The following is a 15884-nucleotide window of genomic DNA, read 5'->3' as shown; positions in this document are numbered from 1 at the left end:
GGGAGTTGTGGTATTGCCACCCTTACTTCTGCACTGCCTTCAGAGCTGGGCACCTGGAGAGTGGCAGCTGTTGGCCAGGTGCCCAGATCTGAAGGCAGCGCCCCACCAGCAGAGCAGAAGTAAGGGTGACAAAACCATACCATTCCACCGTTACTTCTGTGCTGCTTGCGTCAGAGCTGGGTGGCCAAAGAGTGGCAGCTGCTGACTTAGGGCCCAGCTTTGCAGGCAGCAGCACAGAAGTACAGGTGGGAATACCATACCATGCCATCTTTACTGCTGCGCTGCTGCTGCTGGCGGCAGCTCTGCCCTCAGAGCTGGGCTCCTGGCCAGCAGTCACCGCTCTCCAGATGCCCAGCTCTGAAGGCAGCATCACTGCCAGCAGCAGCGCAGAAGTAAGGGTAGCAGTACTGCAAACCCCCCCCCCAATAACCTTGTGACACCCCCACAACTTCCTTTTGGGTCAGGATCCCTACAATTACAACACCGTGAAATTTCAGAATTCAATCGCTGAAAATCATGAAATTTACAATTTTTAAAATCCTAGGACCATGAAATAGACTAAAATGGACCGTAAATTTGATAGGGCCCTACTTATAACGAAAAACAATTGCACAGGTAAAAACTCATGACTGTAAAGGAGGTTGTAAGAGCTACCTTTTTGCCTTATTCTCAGTTTTGTTTGCTTAATAATGGAATAAACATCTCGTACCCACTGCGCTCCCGTGTCAATATGCTCCCCTGCCCCAAGCAAGTTGCTCTTCTGAACCAATAACTGCATGCTACAAAAAAGTACGACTTTCACAGAATAGGAGTTGAAGTATAGAAGTATGAATGGAAATGCACGTTACAAGCAGACAGCCTTAAAAATATATTGATGCTATAATACTAGATTATTTATTGTTACACACATTTATAACATCCATCACCAGAGCATCTCGGTGCCCTTTACATATTTTAGGTCAAGAACCATCAACATTTTTCCAAAACTGGAGAACTCATACTTTGTAAAACCTCTTCCCTTCTCCCCCCACAGCATTTAATCTTTTATCTCTCTCTCACACACACACACACACACACTGACTGGGAGCACCAGCCAGTAGACTTTAATGGAAAACCTGAACAAAAGATGCATCTTACACTGTCCTGCATCAGAGGGCAAGCTCAGACCCACTTCAAGCAACACATTCCAGCAGTGTGGATCTGTCACAGAAGTCAACCAGTTCCTGCAAACTCCACCCTTGGGAGACATAACTAATTGTGTTGTGTGAAGAACTGATGTAATAACAGGACATAAGGAAGACGTGATCTCTGAAATTGCTGGGACCATTTAGGGCAGGCCTCACACATTTGTACTTGTCCATTTGCCTAGGGTAATGGTTCTCAAATTGTGGGTCAGGACCCCAAAGTGGGTCGCAACCCCATTTTAATGGGGTCACCAGGGCTGGGTTAGACTTGCTGGGGTTCGGGGCCCAAGCCAAAGCCTAAGGGATTCAGCCCTGGGCGGCGGGGCTCAGGTTACAAGCCTCCTGGCTTGGGCTGAAGCCACTGGGCTTTGGTTTTGACCCCTTCCCCACCCGAGGCAGTGGGGCTCAGGCTTTGGCCCCCACACCTGAGGCAGTGGGATTTGGGTGGGCTCAGGCTTCAGTCCCCTTTTCTGGGGTCACATAGTAATGTTTGTTGTCAGAAGGGGGTCGCAATGCAATGAAGTTTGAGAACCGCTGGCCTAGGGTGAATAATTTTTTTTAAAAGTGAGTAAAATATCCTTTTTTCATTATTATCCATCACTGAGGCAAATGGCAAGTGCAAGTGGATTCTGTGCCTGTGAAACTACACTTTCATGACAGTTTTGCAAGACTGATAAAGTGCTGTATGGACGGCACCCCAGTTTTCACCCAGACATGAACTAGCAGCCAGGGCAAACACCAAAGCATAAGTGTAACATGCTCACACCAGTCTTCCCTGCAGCTTCTGAGGAGTCTTCAGGGGTAAACCCACATAGAATACATTCCAGTTCTATAACACTGAGGTGACAGAGGCATCAATAACTAACAAAGTCCATGCTGAGATACTATAATACTTTTGCTAGCCAAGTATAAAAGGAGTTTCGAACTACTGCTCCGCTCTGGGAACCCAGGACCAAAGCAGAGTCTAGTATAACACTGTGAAACACTTCTGCAATAGGTGAGTAAATACCCTCAACTGAGAAAGAGGTTACAGTATTTCCTACTTTTTAACAATGCTTCTCCTTGCCAATAAACATTACGATCATAGTATCTGAACTAAATCTAAGCCAACTGACTTTCATCCAGTGTCTTGTTTCTACCAAACATTAACAGAACAGGGAAATGGTTCCATCTGGACATAATGAAAAGGATCCATAGAAATGAGAGAGTCATCCACGGTGTAGCCCATCATGTCTCACAATCTACCCCAGGGACTTCACGTACACTTTGAACAAGTGAAAACGGAATCTTCTGGAGTGACTGTACTGAAAGTGCTCAAAAAACAAAGCCATCACTCTGCACAACTCCCTGGGATTTCTCAGAAATTAACTTGTGGCGACCCTTCAAAGCAACATCATCAAGACAGCAGCACACAGTGATAAACATTAAAGGCTACTAATAAACCTAAAAGCATCAGGATGCATGTCTGACTGCCATCCACTGTCCAATGGTATTATCAACCTACCAGCAAGAATAATGCAATTTCAGGGTCAGACCTAGGTTTAAAAACCTGATTGACTGGGATCCAAAGTTGGAGGATATCAGATGCTACAGGAATGGCATAAGACCGCCTTTTCAGTGGCCCTTCCCTGAAAGGTATTGGTTAGAGGCTGGATATCAAGGGCTTATCTACAAGAACAAATTAGTTTGTGGCAAGCTGGGGCATGAATCTACCATGCAAGAGCCTGCTGCAAAACAATCATCCATGTGGACCCTGCAGCAGGATCCACATGGACAGTTAGTCTGCAGCAGGCTAGTGCATGGCAGATTCACTCCCCAGCTTGCCACAAACTAATTGTTCTTGTAGATAAGCCCTAAATTGCTATGTCATCAATATCAAGTGATTGTGTTTTGCGCTAGGGCCAGACTACAGCATGCTTATGGGTTGCTAGCAGCGCTCTCCTCAGGGATGCATGAATTAATCACCATCATAATCTGCCCAACATGCCCCACTGGCTTTTTACCAGTCACGGCACGAGAGGACCTATACAGTGAATCTACTCTCTCTCACTGAATGAAAATCAGGGAAGACTGGACATTCATTTGCTCCCTCCTGTTTTAATAGTGCTACCACAGGTCTCTAAAGACAGCCCTGAATGTGACCAATAGTGTTGTCCAAGTAGTTTAAAAGACTAAAACCTAATGAAGGCAGACTGGATTAATCAGACAGACCACCACCTAGAGCAATTCTGCTGAGAAGGACTTCACAGAAATCATGGTACAGAAGAAAAGTCCAAGTGTGGTGTCTACAGTGGCAATTTGTCGATGAAACTTTTGCGTAAAAAGCCCTCTGAGTCTCGTTGAGGTGGCTTTATTTTGCCAATGAAACTGAGGAGTTTCAATGCCAAAAGTGGCACTGCAGTGTGTACACCTCCACTGTTTTGTCAAGAGAAGTTGTCTTTCACAGAAAAAACTTGGCAGTGTAGACAATGCCTTAGTTTCGACCACAGCCATGACCTAGGAATAAAAAACAAAACACACACCCCCTTATGATGCATTCCTTCAGATTAAGTATCCATTTCTGCCAACAATGTTCTAGCTGGTGCTGTAAAGATCCACCTGCATAAGCAGGAATTTTACCCAGGTAAGCAGTAGTATCCATTCCACTAGAATCTCTGAAGGATGTTAAACAGAAGCTACTAAAGTGAGACATTTTTGAATTAGCAAACCCAGATACTTGCATCAAAGAGTTTTAAAAGAGCTGACTGAAAAGCTCACTAGACTGTTAATGTTGACTTTCAATAAGTCCTGGAGCACTGGGAAAGTTCCAGAGGACTGGAAGAAAGCTTCAGTTGTGCCAAGTTTTAAAAAGGGTAGACAGAATGATCCAAGTAATTATAGGCCTGTCAGCCTGACATCAATCCCAGGCAAGATAATGCAACAGCTAATACAGGACTTGATTAATCAAGAATCAAAAGAGTATTGTAATAAATGCAAACTGACATTGGTTTATGGAAAATAGATCCTATCAAGCTAACTTGATATCTTTTTTTATAATGAGATTGCAAGTTTGATTGATAAAGGAAATAGTGTTGATGCAATGTACTTTGACTTGTTACCATATAACATTTTCAATAAAATATCAGAACGATATAAAATTAACATGGCACACATTAAAAGGATTAAAAACTGGCCAGCTGATAGGTCTTAAAATGTAATTCTAAATGGGGAATCAATCAAGTAGGTGTGTTTCCAGTGGGATCCTATAAGGGATTGGTTCTTGGCCCTATGCTATTTAACATTTTTATGAATGACTTGGAAAAAAAAACCAAAAAATCATCACTGATAAAGTTGCAGATGACACAAAAATTGGGGGAGTGGTCAAGAAATGGACAGGTCACTGAGACAGTGATCTAGAGATCACTTGGTAAACTGGGCATAAGCAAATAATCTGTGGTTTAATATGGCTGTCAATTATACATCTAGGAACAAAGAATGTAGGCCATAATTACTGAACAAAATAAAATTAGGTCTTGTACCAACTGACTAATATTATGTGTCACCTATAATGTAATCTGAAAACAATCTCTCTTGGGGATTCTAGTATACAAAGTGACAGCAGTTCAGCTGGCTTGATTAGGAAATCTATGAAGCAGCAGAGTGACTTGTACAACAGCACGACCCCTTGGCTAAGTTTTTCCCTAGACTTTATTCATATAGGGCCTTGCACTCTACATTCACATGTGGAAAGATTAATACACTTCCAGCAAGTGCCTCCCTTTTAGTGACCTCACATAAATCTCACTGCAGGGACCTGGTGAGGTTCCGGCTTGCAGAACTGGAAGGAGCAGAATATGATTACAGGGAAAGCTGGGTTCCTCTAAGATCCTCTTTCATCCCCTTCACTCCGAAACAACAAGCCATCAAAGAAAACAGCACAGATTAATTCAACATGTGGCTGTATTTCTCTCTGGACTATAGAATATCTTTCACAGAGGATTTCAGGGCAACAGCAACAGGAACTCCTGAAAGCATAGCTTCTCTGTGCAGGAAGAAATGGTTTCTTCTGCAGGGTCTGGGGTAGTAAATCACATGTGCACACACACAAAAAAAGAGTAGGAAACTCTACAGGCTAAAAACCTCTTAATGTGAGATATTCCTTTCTGGGGAGAATGGACTCTTGGATTGTATGATGGATATTTATCCTAAAGTGAAGGAGAAACGGTATTACATCATCACCAAAAAGATGGACAGTGTCAAAATCTGTTTCAAATAATACAGAGTTCAGGGCAACCAGTTCTCTTTACTCACTCCCCAACTGGTATGAAAATATGCAACCATCTCTTTCTAATTAAAAGTGTTCTAAAACAAGCAGCTAATAGCCACACAGGCAACCTGAACAGCTCTGTGCAATTCATTGAAATTGTTCCAATTGCAGTAGTTCAAGCACTATACAAAAGACAAAGTTTATTGTAGAGGTATGATTGAACAGGTTGCAGGTTTTTTAAATTCAGTTTTGTTGGCTGGCTAGAGCTTATAGTTAATGAGCAACATGGTGAAGCAATAAACCATTCTTGTCATGGAACTAGCTGTCAAACTGAAATGTTTTCTTCTCAGCTTCTGGCATTAACTAAAAGCATTCTGGGATGTGGTTTTCATACAAACAATCTCTGGCTAGGAGCAGTCCATTGGGAGACAAAAAAGGGGTCTTTGCGGCCATCATGGCTCAAATATCTTACTGCTAAGCGCGTAAATGCTTGACAGCAGGGACTTTAGTTTGAATCTTAGTCCTGACTCATGTGCCGGAATGGTTCCAACAAAGCAACTGTGAGCTTGCTCTATATTCAATAAGCTTCAGGCTGCCTAAAGATATGTCACAGAAAAATCTCATTTTCCTAATTAGGATATTCCAAAGGTGACAAACTCATTTAGGATTTTAAAATGAGAACATAAGAAACCGGATGTTTTGTCAGCTATAGTCCAGGACCTGTTGCCATGATTCCAAATATACAGAATTTACTGTAGAATCAATCCCCTGGTCACGCAAGTGTTTCTTTGCTTTGCCTGGCTTTCACAAGGCAGAACAGAGAAATGGAACTTCTGATGAACAGGAAGAGCTAAGGAAGAAGTGGGAAAGGTACTCCTGCTGGTTGCCAGAAGAAGAGTTAGAATCCCTCATCTCCTCCCAGTATGGTGAACTCCCTCTCTGCTCGTTAGCTAGTAGCAGAGGAGTAGGATTTCCAGAGTCCACCATACCTTCTGCCAGGAGGAAAGGAAGAACCACCCTTCAAATCAAAAGAGGAAGGAATGGTAAAATCTACCACCCTTCCCAGCACCCAGGAGAGAAGAACAATATTCTACTGATTTCTATAGATCACCACTACTACACTCTGCAGGCAAGTTTAAATTTGACATAGTATAAAATGCCTAGAAAAATATTTGGTTTGGTTTTTAAACTGAATTACAGTGTATTTTGTTCAATATGAACTTCCACCAAGCCTCAATCATGCTTTCTGAACTGGTACTGAAAATGATCTAACTGCTAATGTAGATGGGACAAAGCTATTTTCAACAGCGATATAGAAACTAATTTTCTAGGATAGATAGGGCTTCAGACATATATTGTTAATAATACTGAAAGATCTCTCAGGGCACCAAGCAGGAATAAAAAGACAACATAAAAACTATGTCATTATTCCACACACAAGACACTGACCCTCAGATCATGTGTCTCAGAGCTATTTACATCAGCGACTGCCAAAATGAAAATGGTACTGCCAATTCATATTATGCAGAAAAACACTGCGAGGACTTTAACCTCTCTTCGCTAAACAGAAAGTACAAACAGATTGATAGAGCCAGAAGAGTTCCCAGAAGTCACCTACTACAGGACAGGCCTAACAAAGAAAATAACAGAACACCACTAGCCATCACCTTCAGCCCCCAACTAAAACCCCTCCAACGCATTATTAAGGATCTACAACCTACCCTGAAGGATGACCCAACACTCTCACAAATCTTGGGAGACAGGCCAGTCCTTGCCTACAGACAAGCCCCCCAACCTGAAGCAAATACTCACCAAAAACCACATACCACACAACAGAACCACTAACCCAGGAACCTATCCTTGCAACAAAGCCGGTTGCCAACTGTGCCCACATATCTATTCAGGGGACACCATCACAGGGCCTAATAACATCAGCCACACTATCAGAGGCTCGTTCACCTGCACATCCACCAATGTGATATATGCCATCATGTGCCAGCAATGCCCCTCTGCCATTTACATTGGTCAAACTGGACAGTCTCTACGTAAAAGAATAAATGGACACAAATCGGATGTCAAGAATTATAACATTCATAAACCAGTCAGAGAACACTTCAATCTCTCTGGTCACACAATTACAGACATGAAGATCGCTATCTTAAAACAAAAAAACTTCAAATCCAGACTCCAGCAAGAAACTGCTGAATTGGAATTCATTTGCAAATTGGATACTATTAATTTAGGCTTGAATAGAGACTGGGAGTGGCTAAGTCATTATGCAAGGTAGCCTATTTCCCCTTGTTTTTTCCTACCCCCTCCACCCCCCGACGTCCTGGTTAAACTTGGATTTATGCTGGAAATGGCTCACCTTGATTATCATGCACATTGTAGGGAAAGTGGTCACTTTGGACGAACTATTACCAGCAGGAGAGTGAGTTTGTGTGTGTATGGGGGTGGGGGGTGAGAAAACCTGGATTTGTGCTGGAAATGGCCCACTTTGATTATCATACACATTGTAAGGAGAGTGATCACTTTAGATAAGCTATTACCAGCAGGAGAGTGGAGTGGGAGGAGGTACTGTTTCATCGTCTCTGTGTATATAATGTCTTCTGCAGTTTCCACAGTATGCATCCGATGAAGCGAGCTGTAGCTCACGAAAGCTTATGCTCAAATAAATTGGTTAGTCTCTAAGATGCCACAAGTACTCCTTTTCTTTTTGCGAATACAGACTAACACGGCTGTTACTCTGAAGAAAGTACAATGCTAGCAGCTCAGTAGATTAGATATTACACTTATTTCATGAGCATAATTCCCTTTTTTTTTTTGACTCCACATTAAGAAGTAGGCAATGTGCTTTTTAAATTCCATTTCTGTAGCTATTTTCTGGGAACCAAGGATTACTTCTTGACCTATAACAATTTAAGGTGGAAAAATTTGTAATTTGATCTGTAGACAGGTCTGTGTGTATTCAACAGCAATTTGCCAAGGAATATACCCCTTGGCTGCCGAGATTTGCTCCATGATTAGCTTTCCTTTTATTAAAAATAAAATACTGTTCCTAACCCTCATGATTGTGAAGACTGAATTATGAACTGAGGGTAAACCAATGCATTGTCATCTTCCTGAGTTTTTAGATAGCCTAGAATAATAACTAAGAAGTGTGAACTGCCCTTATTCTTCTCAATGGGTTAAAGGTGACCTGCAAAGCTTGCTTTTTTTGTTTGCTTTTTTAAATCTGGGTTTGTGCCCTTTTCCTACTTTCTGATGCACAAAGACGACCCAAAAAGGATTTTTCCTGCTTGTTGTTTAACCTTAAAAATATCAAGAATTTCAGCTCATCTTCCTTGGATTAGCTAAAGGATGTGGTGAGAGTGTCAGTGGATATATAGCATTAGCTCTATTACCTTAATTGAAAGTCCTTAACAGAGACTTCCTTTCGCTATAATATTAGTCCCTGAAGTGTAAACAAAATCAAAAGTCCTGAAAAGTGCTGACCAGAAGTCCCACTCCCTTTCAACTTTCACTGTCTTGGCTCTTGTAAGGTCATACGGTCACTAGCTCTCCAGTCATACGAAGGCTTTTTCACACTGCTGATAATACCGGCTCAGCTCTCCTAGTGTTAGTGACATTGGGAGTCCCACTGCAGATGGGCAGTGAGCTTCTCCATCTTCACTTTATCTTGTCAATCAGGGTGGACTGCTCTTATTCTTCATCTTCAGACATTCTTGTCAAGTGTATCTGCCAAGCTGACACCAATCTTCATGTCCTCCTTCAGCATCTCGAACCACCTTTCTCTAGGTCTTCCTCATGGTCTTTGTCCCATGACTATTAGCTCTTGTACTCTGTGGCCAACACATCTTATGTCTCACCATCTCACATGACATAGCCATCTCAGTCAATAGCCAGTCAGCCTTTCTATGGCAGGGACTACAGTAACTCTTCACTTAACATTGTAGTTATGTTCCTGAAAAATGTGACTTTAATCAAAACAATGTTAAGTGAATCCAATTTCCCCATAAGAATTAATGTAAATGGGGGGGTTAGGTTCCAAGGAAATTTTTTTCCACCAGACAAAAGATTATATATATACATATACATATATACACACACACACACAAGTTTTAAACAAATAATTTAATACTGGTACACTGTGATGATGATTGTGAAGCTTGGTTGAGGTGGTGAAGTCAGAGGGTGGGATATTTCCCAGGGAATTCCTTACTGCTTTAAATGATGAACTAGCAATTGGCTGAGCCCTCAAGTGTAGCCTCACACTCTAAAAGGCAGCACGAATGGAGGGAGGGAAGACAGCATGGCATACAGAGGCGCACACTATGTGTATGAGAGAGAGAGCACGCGATGCGCACTGCCCCTTTAAGTATGCTGACTCCACTCTAAGTACACTGCCTTTTTAAGTAAATCAGGAAGCTGAGACAACAGCTACTGCCCATCCTGAGCCCTGTCATGTGTCCCCCGCTCTATGGCGATGGGGTAAGCGAGGTGCAGGAGCAGGGGGGAGGGGGACACACTGATATTAGACCCTCCCTTCTCTCCCTCCCCAGCAAGCAAGAGGCTCCGGGGAGCAGCTCCAAGGCAGAGGGCAGAAGCAGCTCACAGCAGCAGGGGGAGGAACAGCTGAACTGCCTGGCAACTGACAGCCTGCTGGGCCGCTGCCACACAGGGAACTTAGGGGAACGGGGAGCTGATAGCGGGGCTACCAGTCCATGCTGGTTCCAAGCCCCCACCAGCTAGCTCCAACGGGCTGCTCTTCCTTCAAACAGTGGACAAAGCAGGCGGCTGCCAAATGACATTATAAGGGAGCATTGCACAACTTTAAACGAGCATGTTCTCTAATTGATCAACAACGTAACAACATTAACCAGGATGACTTTAAGTGAGGAGTTACTGTATCTGCACCCTGGCTAATACAGTTTCATTGAATAGCCTATCAGTTCTCATCTTACCCAGCATCCACCTAAACATTCCCATTTCAGACATGTAAAGAAGCTGTTCTCTCTTCCTCACTGGCCAGCATTCTGACTCATACTTCATGACTGGCATAGTCATGATCTTTGTTCTTTAGTCCAGTGGCTCTCACTACTGTACCCCTTTCAGGAGTCTGATTTGTTTTGCGTACCCCAAGTTTTACCTCACTTAAAAATCATTTGCTTACAAAAATCAGACATAAAAATACAAAAGTGTCACAGCAACACTATTGCTGAAAAATTGCTCTTTTTACCATATAATTATAAAATAAATCAATTGGAATATAAATATTGTACTTACATTTCAGTGTATAGTATATAGAGCAGTATAAACAAGCCATTGTCATTACAACATTTTAGTCTGTACTGAATTCACTAGTGCTTTTTATGTAGCTTTTGTAAAACTAGACGAATATCTAGATGAGTTGATGTACCTCTGGAAGACCTCTGTATACCTCTAGTTGAAAACCACTACTGTAGTCTACTTGGCATATTTTTACCACAGAATTCCTGTCAACTCCCTCCATTTACACCAAAAGCTCTGCATGCGGCACCTAACATCTGCATCCACACTCCCATTCTCATCATCACTCAACACTTCAGTATCAAAGGCTAAAATTGTATTTTTATTTAAAAGTTTTCTCTTGGTCTCACAATCTTTGTCACTTTACACACTTTAAGTCTATGCCATCTTGTTTTACTAGCTTCTCCTTGTCCCTCTCAGTGAAACACCACATGCATTCTGACTGGTTGTCTGATTTGTAAGCCATTTCTTTTTTCTAATTCAGTCCTCCATAGCTCTAGGTCCCTTTCCAGTTCATATTTATTTTCATACCACAACATATCAGATGGGCCCCATCAGCTACTACCAGCATTTTACACACACTGTCAGCTAACTCTACTTGATGCAGATCTAATCAAAGTGCCTAAAATGTTAGCAGTCCATTTATTCTACAGTTCCTAACACTACTAGCACTAGTGGAACAAAAACTGATGTTAGAAGCAATGGAAAAGCTTTGCAAGACTTAAAGCAAGGAGTAGACAAGGTCTTCCACGCTAAAGAGAGGACTTGAATTTTTAATATTAAAAACAACAAGCAAAAATCCTCACACCATTCAGGCCTTCTGTATGCATCATAAAGAAGCAAAAATAAAGACAGAAGCCCCTTCCCCTCCTCCCCCCCCCCCGCCCATTGACAGATCATCTTTAAGCCTGAAACTTAAAGATAAGAATATAAATGTCAACATTATTAACTATTTCACTGCTGATGATTTCAGCAGAAACATCCAATTAACATGCTTATCATGGGACGCAATTCAAGATTGGTGGATTGTTTGTGAGCTGAAGTCATAGCCATCAAAACCTCCTGCAAGAGGGTGTTTATCAGTAACAGCAGTCACAAAGCTGAAACCAATAAGGCAGCAAACAGACACAGAGGAAGGGGGAGGATTTGCTTGCACATGTTTAATGGTTTTACTTTAGGTCCCATTCAAAATACCCTTCTAAACATCAACAGGGAAGAAGAAAAAAATTATTTTTTAAAAGTGTCTTTTAATTCTGGAAGCGCTATTTAAATCATGCACTACTGAAGTCATTTAAACAAGATCAGATTTAAATTTACTGCCTTTCAATTTCTTTAGCCATTCCCTAAATCTAAATAAATTTCCTTGCTAACACTAAAGCTATTCCCATTCATAGGAACAGGAGCACCCAATTTACTGTCTTTTGAATCATCCATTATTTTTGGTCTACATTAAGAAAATTCATACTGGCATAACTCCACTGATGACGTTACACCAGTGCAAACTCCTAATGTATATTCACTATGCCAGTACAAGGCGGGGTTTACATAGGTGCAACTTAGGGCTTGTCTATACCAAGATGTTTAACTGAATGGTGCAACAATACCCGTTCACTGCAACTGTGTGTGAGAACACACTTACATCTACCATACTGGATAAAGATAATGACTTTTTACACTTTTTTTAATTTATTTAATTCAGGGTTTGTTTGTTTTTTTTACATGTTCCTAATTCTTTACTTTCTCCTCATTTTATAACCAAAAATTGCTAAAGTGGATGGAGGTTTTTGTAGTCTTTTCTCTAACTAGTTTCCTAATTATTAACGGAATATCAGATTTTACACACGTTTTTTAAACTACGAAGTTTCACACTTAAAATACTCATCTATTCTGAACAAGGTAATTCCAGGGCCTCATCAATACCCTTACTGTGAAAACAACGAACTGATAAACAGCGCATATTATATTTGGAACCAGCATCCTATATTCTGAATTTCCATTAGTCAGAAAGCAGAAAATTTTGCCGAGGCTATGATCCTCTTTCAGGATTACCAGTTTGATATCAATGGGACTTGTGGTCTTAAGTTATTTAGGTGCCTAAATATGGGTTTAGGGTTTAAAAAGTTTGACCTGTTTATAATAAGTTCAGTACATTAACAAAGTTATTGTGAATGTCTAAATAACTTTCCTTGTTAACACTAACACAAGTTTGCTTTGAAGAGACACAGACTGTGGCACTGAGAGAAAAGTTTTAAATAAAAACACAATTTTGGCCTTTAAAACTGCAAGCATTGATGCATAGACTTAACTTTAAGCACTTCAGTGGGAGTAGTCCCACTGAAGGAATTATTTGTGTGTGTACAGTTTCATATCTGCTTAAGTGTTTGCAGAATTAAGGCCTTAATTTTCAGTCCTTTTCCTGTAGAAGTTTTGTAAAATTCAAATGCCAGTAATGGCATTTTAAAACCCCCAGTACTTGTAATTTAGGCCAAGATATTCAAAAGCGAATAGTCATTTCAAGGGCTTAAATTCTGGGTGCCTACACTGAGACATTTTAAAAGAGGTTTGGATTTTCAGAGGGTACGTGTGTGACGAGGCATACCTACTCTGCACCAGCCCCAAAAGGGTTAACTCTGCTTTGCAGGCTAAGGAAGCTATAACCCTCCCTGCAGGAAATTGCTACAAATGCCAACTACGGCTCACAGAGTCCCTGACTGGAGACTTCAGGTTGCCTGATGAGTCCAGAGAAAGGATGGCACTGGTTGGAACCCGGCCATTTGAGGACCCCAGAGACCTGGGGAGTTTCAATGAGGGGGAAAGGGTAAGAAGCAGCCCAGGGGACTCGCACTCTTTGCTGGTGAGTGAACTGAGAGACTGGTCAGTGTGCTATTGCAGGAACAAGAGGGGGAGGAATACCCGGTGCTGTACCTAAGCCAGAACCTATTACCCTGAGAAGTCAAGTACTCCACCATCAAAAAGGACGCCTTAGCGGTAAAATGGGTGAGAGACTCTAGGGTATTACCTACTAAGGAGCCCCTTTCGTCTCATTACAGACCATGCACCCCTACGATGTATCAACGCCATGAAGGATTCGAACGCACGGATTATGAGATGGTATCTCACCATCCAACCCAGAAGTGGGCAAACTATGGTCTGCAGGACTGTCCTGTCCCTGAGCTCCCTGCCAGAGAGGCTAGCCCCTGGCCCCTCCCCGCTGTTCCCCCTCCCCTGCAGTCACGCTGCCGCACGGGTAGCACTCTGGCCCTCTGCTCCTGTCGGGCAGCACAGCAGCGTGGCTGGCTCTGGCATGGTAAGGGGGCGGGGAGCAGGGGGGTTGGATAAGGGGCAGGGGGTCCCCAGGGGCAGTCAGGGGACAGGGGGCAGTTGGATGGGGCAGAGGTTTGGGGGGGCCAGTCAGGGAATGGGGAGCACAAGGAGTTGGATGGGGGTGGGGTCCCAGGGGGCAGTTAGGGGTGGGGGTGTGGATAGGGGTCATGGCAGTCAGAGGACGGGGGGGTTGGGACCTTCCCCATCCAGGGGAGTGGTTAGGGGCCAGGATCCCGGGAGGGGGTGGTCAGGGGACAAGGAGCGATGGATGGGTCGGGGGTGGATAGGGGTCGGGGGCCAGGCTGTTTGGGGAGGCACACCCTTCTCTACCTGGCCCTCCATACAGTTGCACAACCCCGATGTGGCCCTTGGTCCAAAATAGTTTGCTCACCCCTGCTCCAACCCTACTAGTTCAGCATATTACACTGCCCGGGTAGGGCCCACACACTAATGCAGACTTCTTCTCCCAGATGAGAGAGGACAACAGGGACAGAGCCCTATACCTACCCCGCACCAGCCCCAAAAGAGTTAACTCTGACCCGCTGGGCATACTCAGCCTGGAGGCAGCATATAAAAGGCATCAGCCCTCCTCAGTCTGGGAAGGAAGGACGCAGGCTGCAAGCTCCCTCCAGGGAGTTGCTACAAACCCTGACTATGGCTCACAGAGTTCCTGACTGGAGACTCCAGGCTGCCAGATGAGCCCAGAGAAAGGACGACACTGGTGCGAGCCCAGTCATTTGAGAACCCCAGAGACCCAAGGAGTTTCGACGAGGAGTAACGGATAAGCAGCAGCCCAGGGGACTTGAACTCTTTGCCGGTGAGTGAACCGAGGGACTGGTCAGCGTGTTGCAGGAGGATCCCTGCTGACTCAGGGGTGAGCACTATTGCCAGGGCCCTGGGCTGGGGTTCGGAGGAGCAGGGAGAGCCCAAGTCCCATTACTAAGGGTGCCACAGACCCCTGAGTGGCGCCCCATTCCCCCAATAGGTCAACCGGCCGTGCAATCTCAGAGGTGGGCTATTTCCCTGATTCTGGCCAGTGGGCCTCGCTGCCCTGAGGGGAAGGGCCACTCCCTGACTCTAGTCACTAAGTAATACTACCCCATGTTACAGTAAGGGTCCTCGGGGTAGGACCTAATCGGCTGCAGATTGGCTGCACTATTGCCAGGGCCCTGGGCTGGGGTTCGGAGGAGCAGGGAGAGCCCAAGTCCCATTACTAAGGGTGCCACAGACCCCTGAGTGGCGCCCCATTCCCCCAATAGGTCAACCAGCCGTGCAATCTCAGAGGTGGGCTATTTCCCTGATTCTGGCCAGTGGGCCTCGCCGCCCTAAGGGGAAGGGCCACTCCCTGACTCTAGTCACTAAGTAATACTACCCCATGTTACAGTAAGGGTCCTCAGGGTAGGACCTAATCGGCTCCACCCTTCCAGCTAACCCTATGTGACCTGACACGCCGTGACAGGGTGCTAAGCACTTTGTGAAAAATCAAGCCTCTTTAAGGTAGCTAGAATTGGATCCCAAAAACCGAGACACCCAAAACTGCTGGTCACTTTTGAAAACCTTAGCCTTAGTTCATTATGAATTATAATCTAAAGATGAGAGAGTTTTACAAAGCCTCGACACTGTTTCAGTCTTTCAAACCATTATTTTAGTCTGGATTTAAACTGCTCTACCCTGCCTACATCAGTTTGAAGTGAGCTGTAGCTCACGAAAGCTCATGCTCAAATAAATTGGTTAGTCTCTAAGGTGCCACAAGTACTCCTTTTCTTTTTGTGAAACAGGAGAAAGTTAGACTTGACTTAATTGGTTTAACAAATGATGCAAGAGTGTTCATACGCAAACTG

General features: G+C 43.6%; 1 protein-coding gene across 1 annotated transcript in view; it reads right to left on the bottom strand.

The window, feature by feature from the left end:
• The window catches only part of TNRC6B (trinucleotide repeat containing adaptor 6B), a 212099-nt gene that overhangs the window by 182974 nt on the left and 13241 nt on the right, over positions 1–15884 (bottom strand). The window lies entirely within an intron of this gene.

This window comes from Lepidochelys olivacea, assembly GCF_965140295.1.
Source record: "Lepidochelys olivacea isolate rLepOli2 genome assembly, chromosome: 1".
In the NCBI taxonomy this organism is placed as follows: Eukaryota; Metazoa; Chordata; order Testudines; family Cheloniidae; genus Lepidochelys; species Lepidochelys olivacea.
The sequence above is the reverse complement of the archived record's forward strand: the minus strand, read 5'-3'. Positions and strand labels throughout refer to the sequence as shown.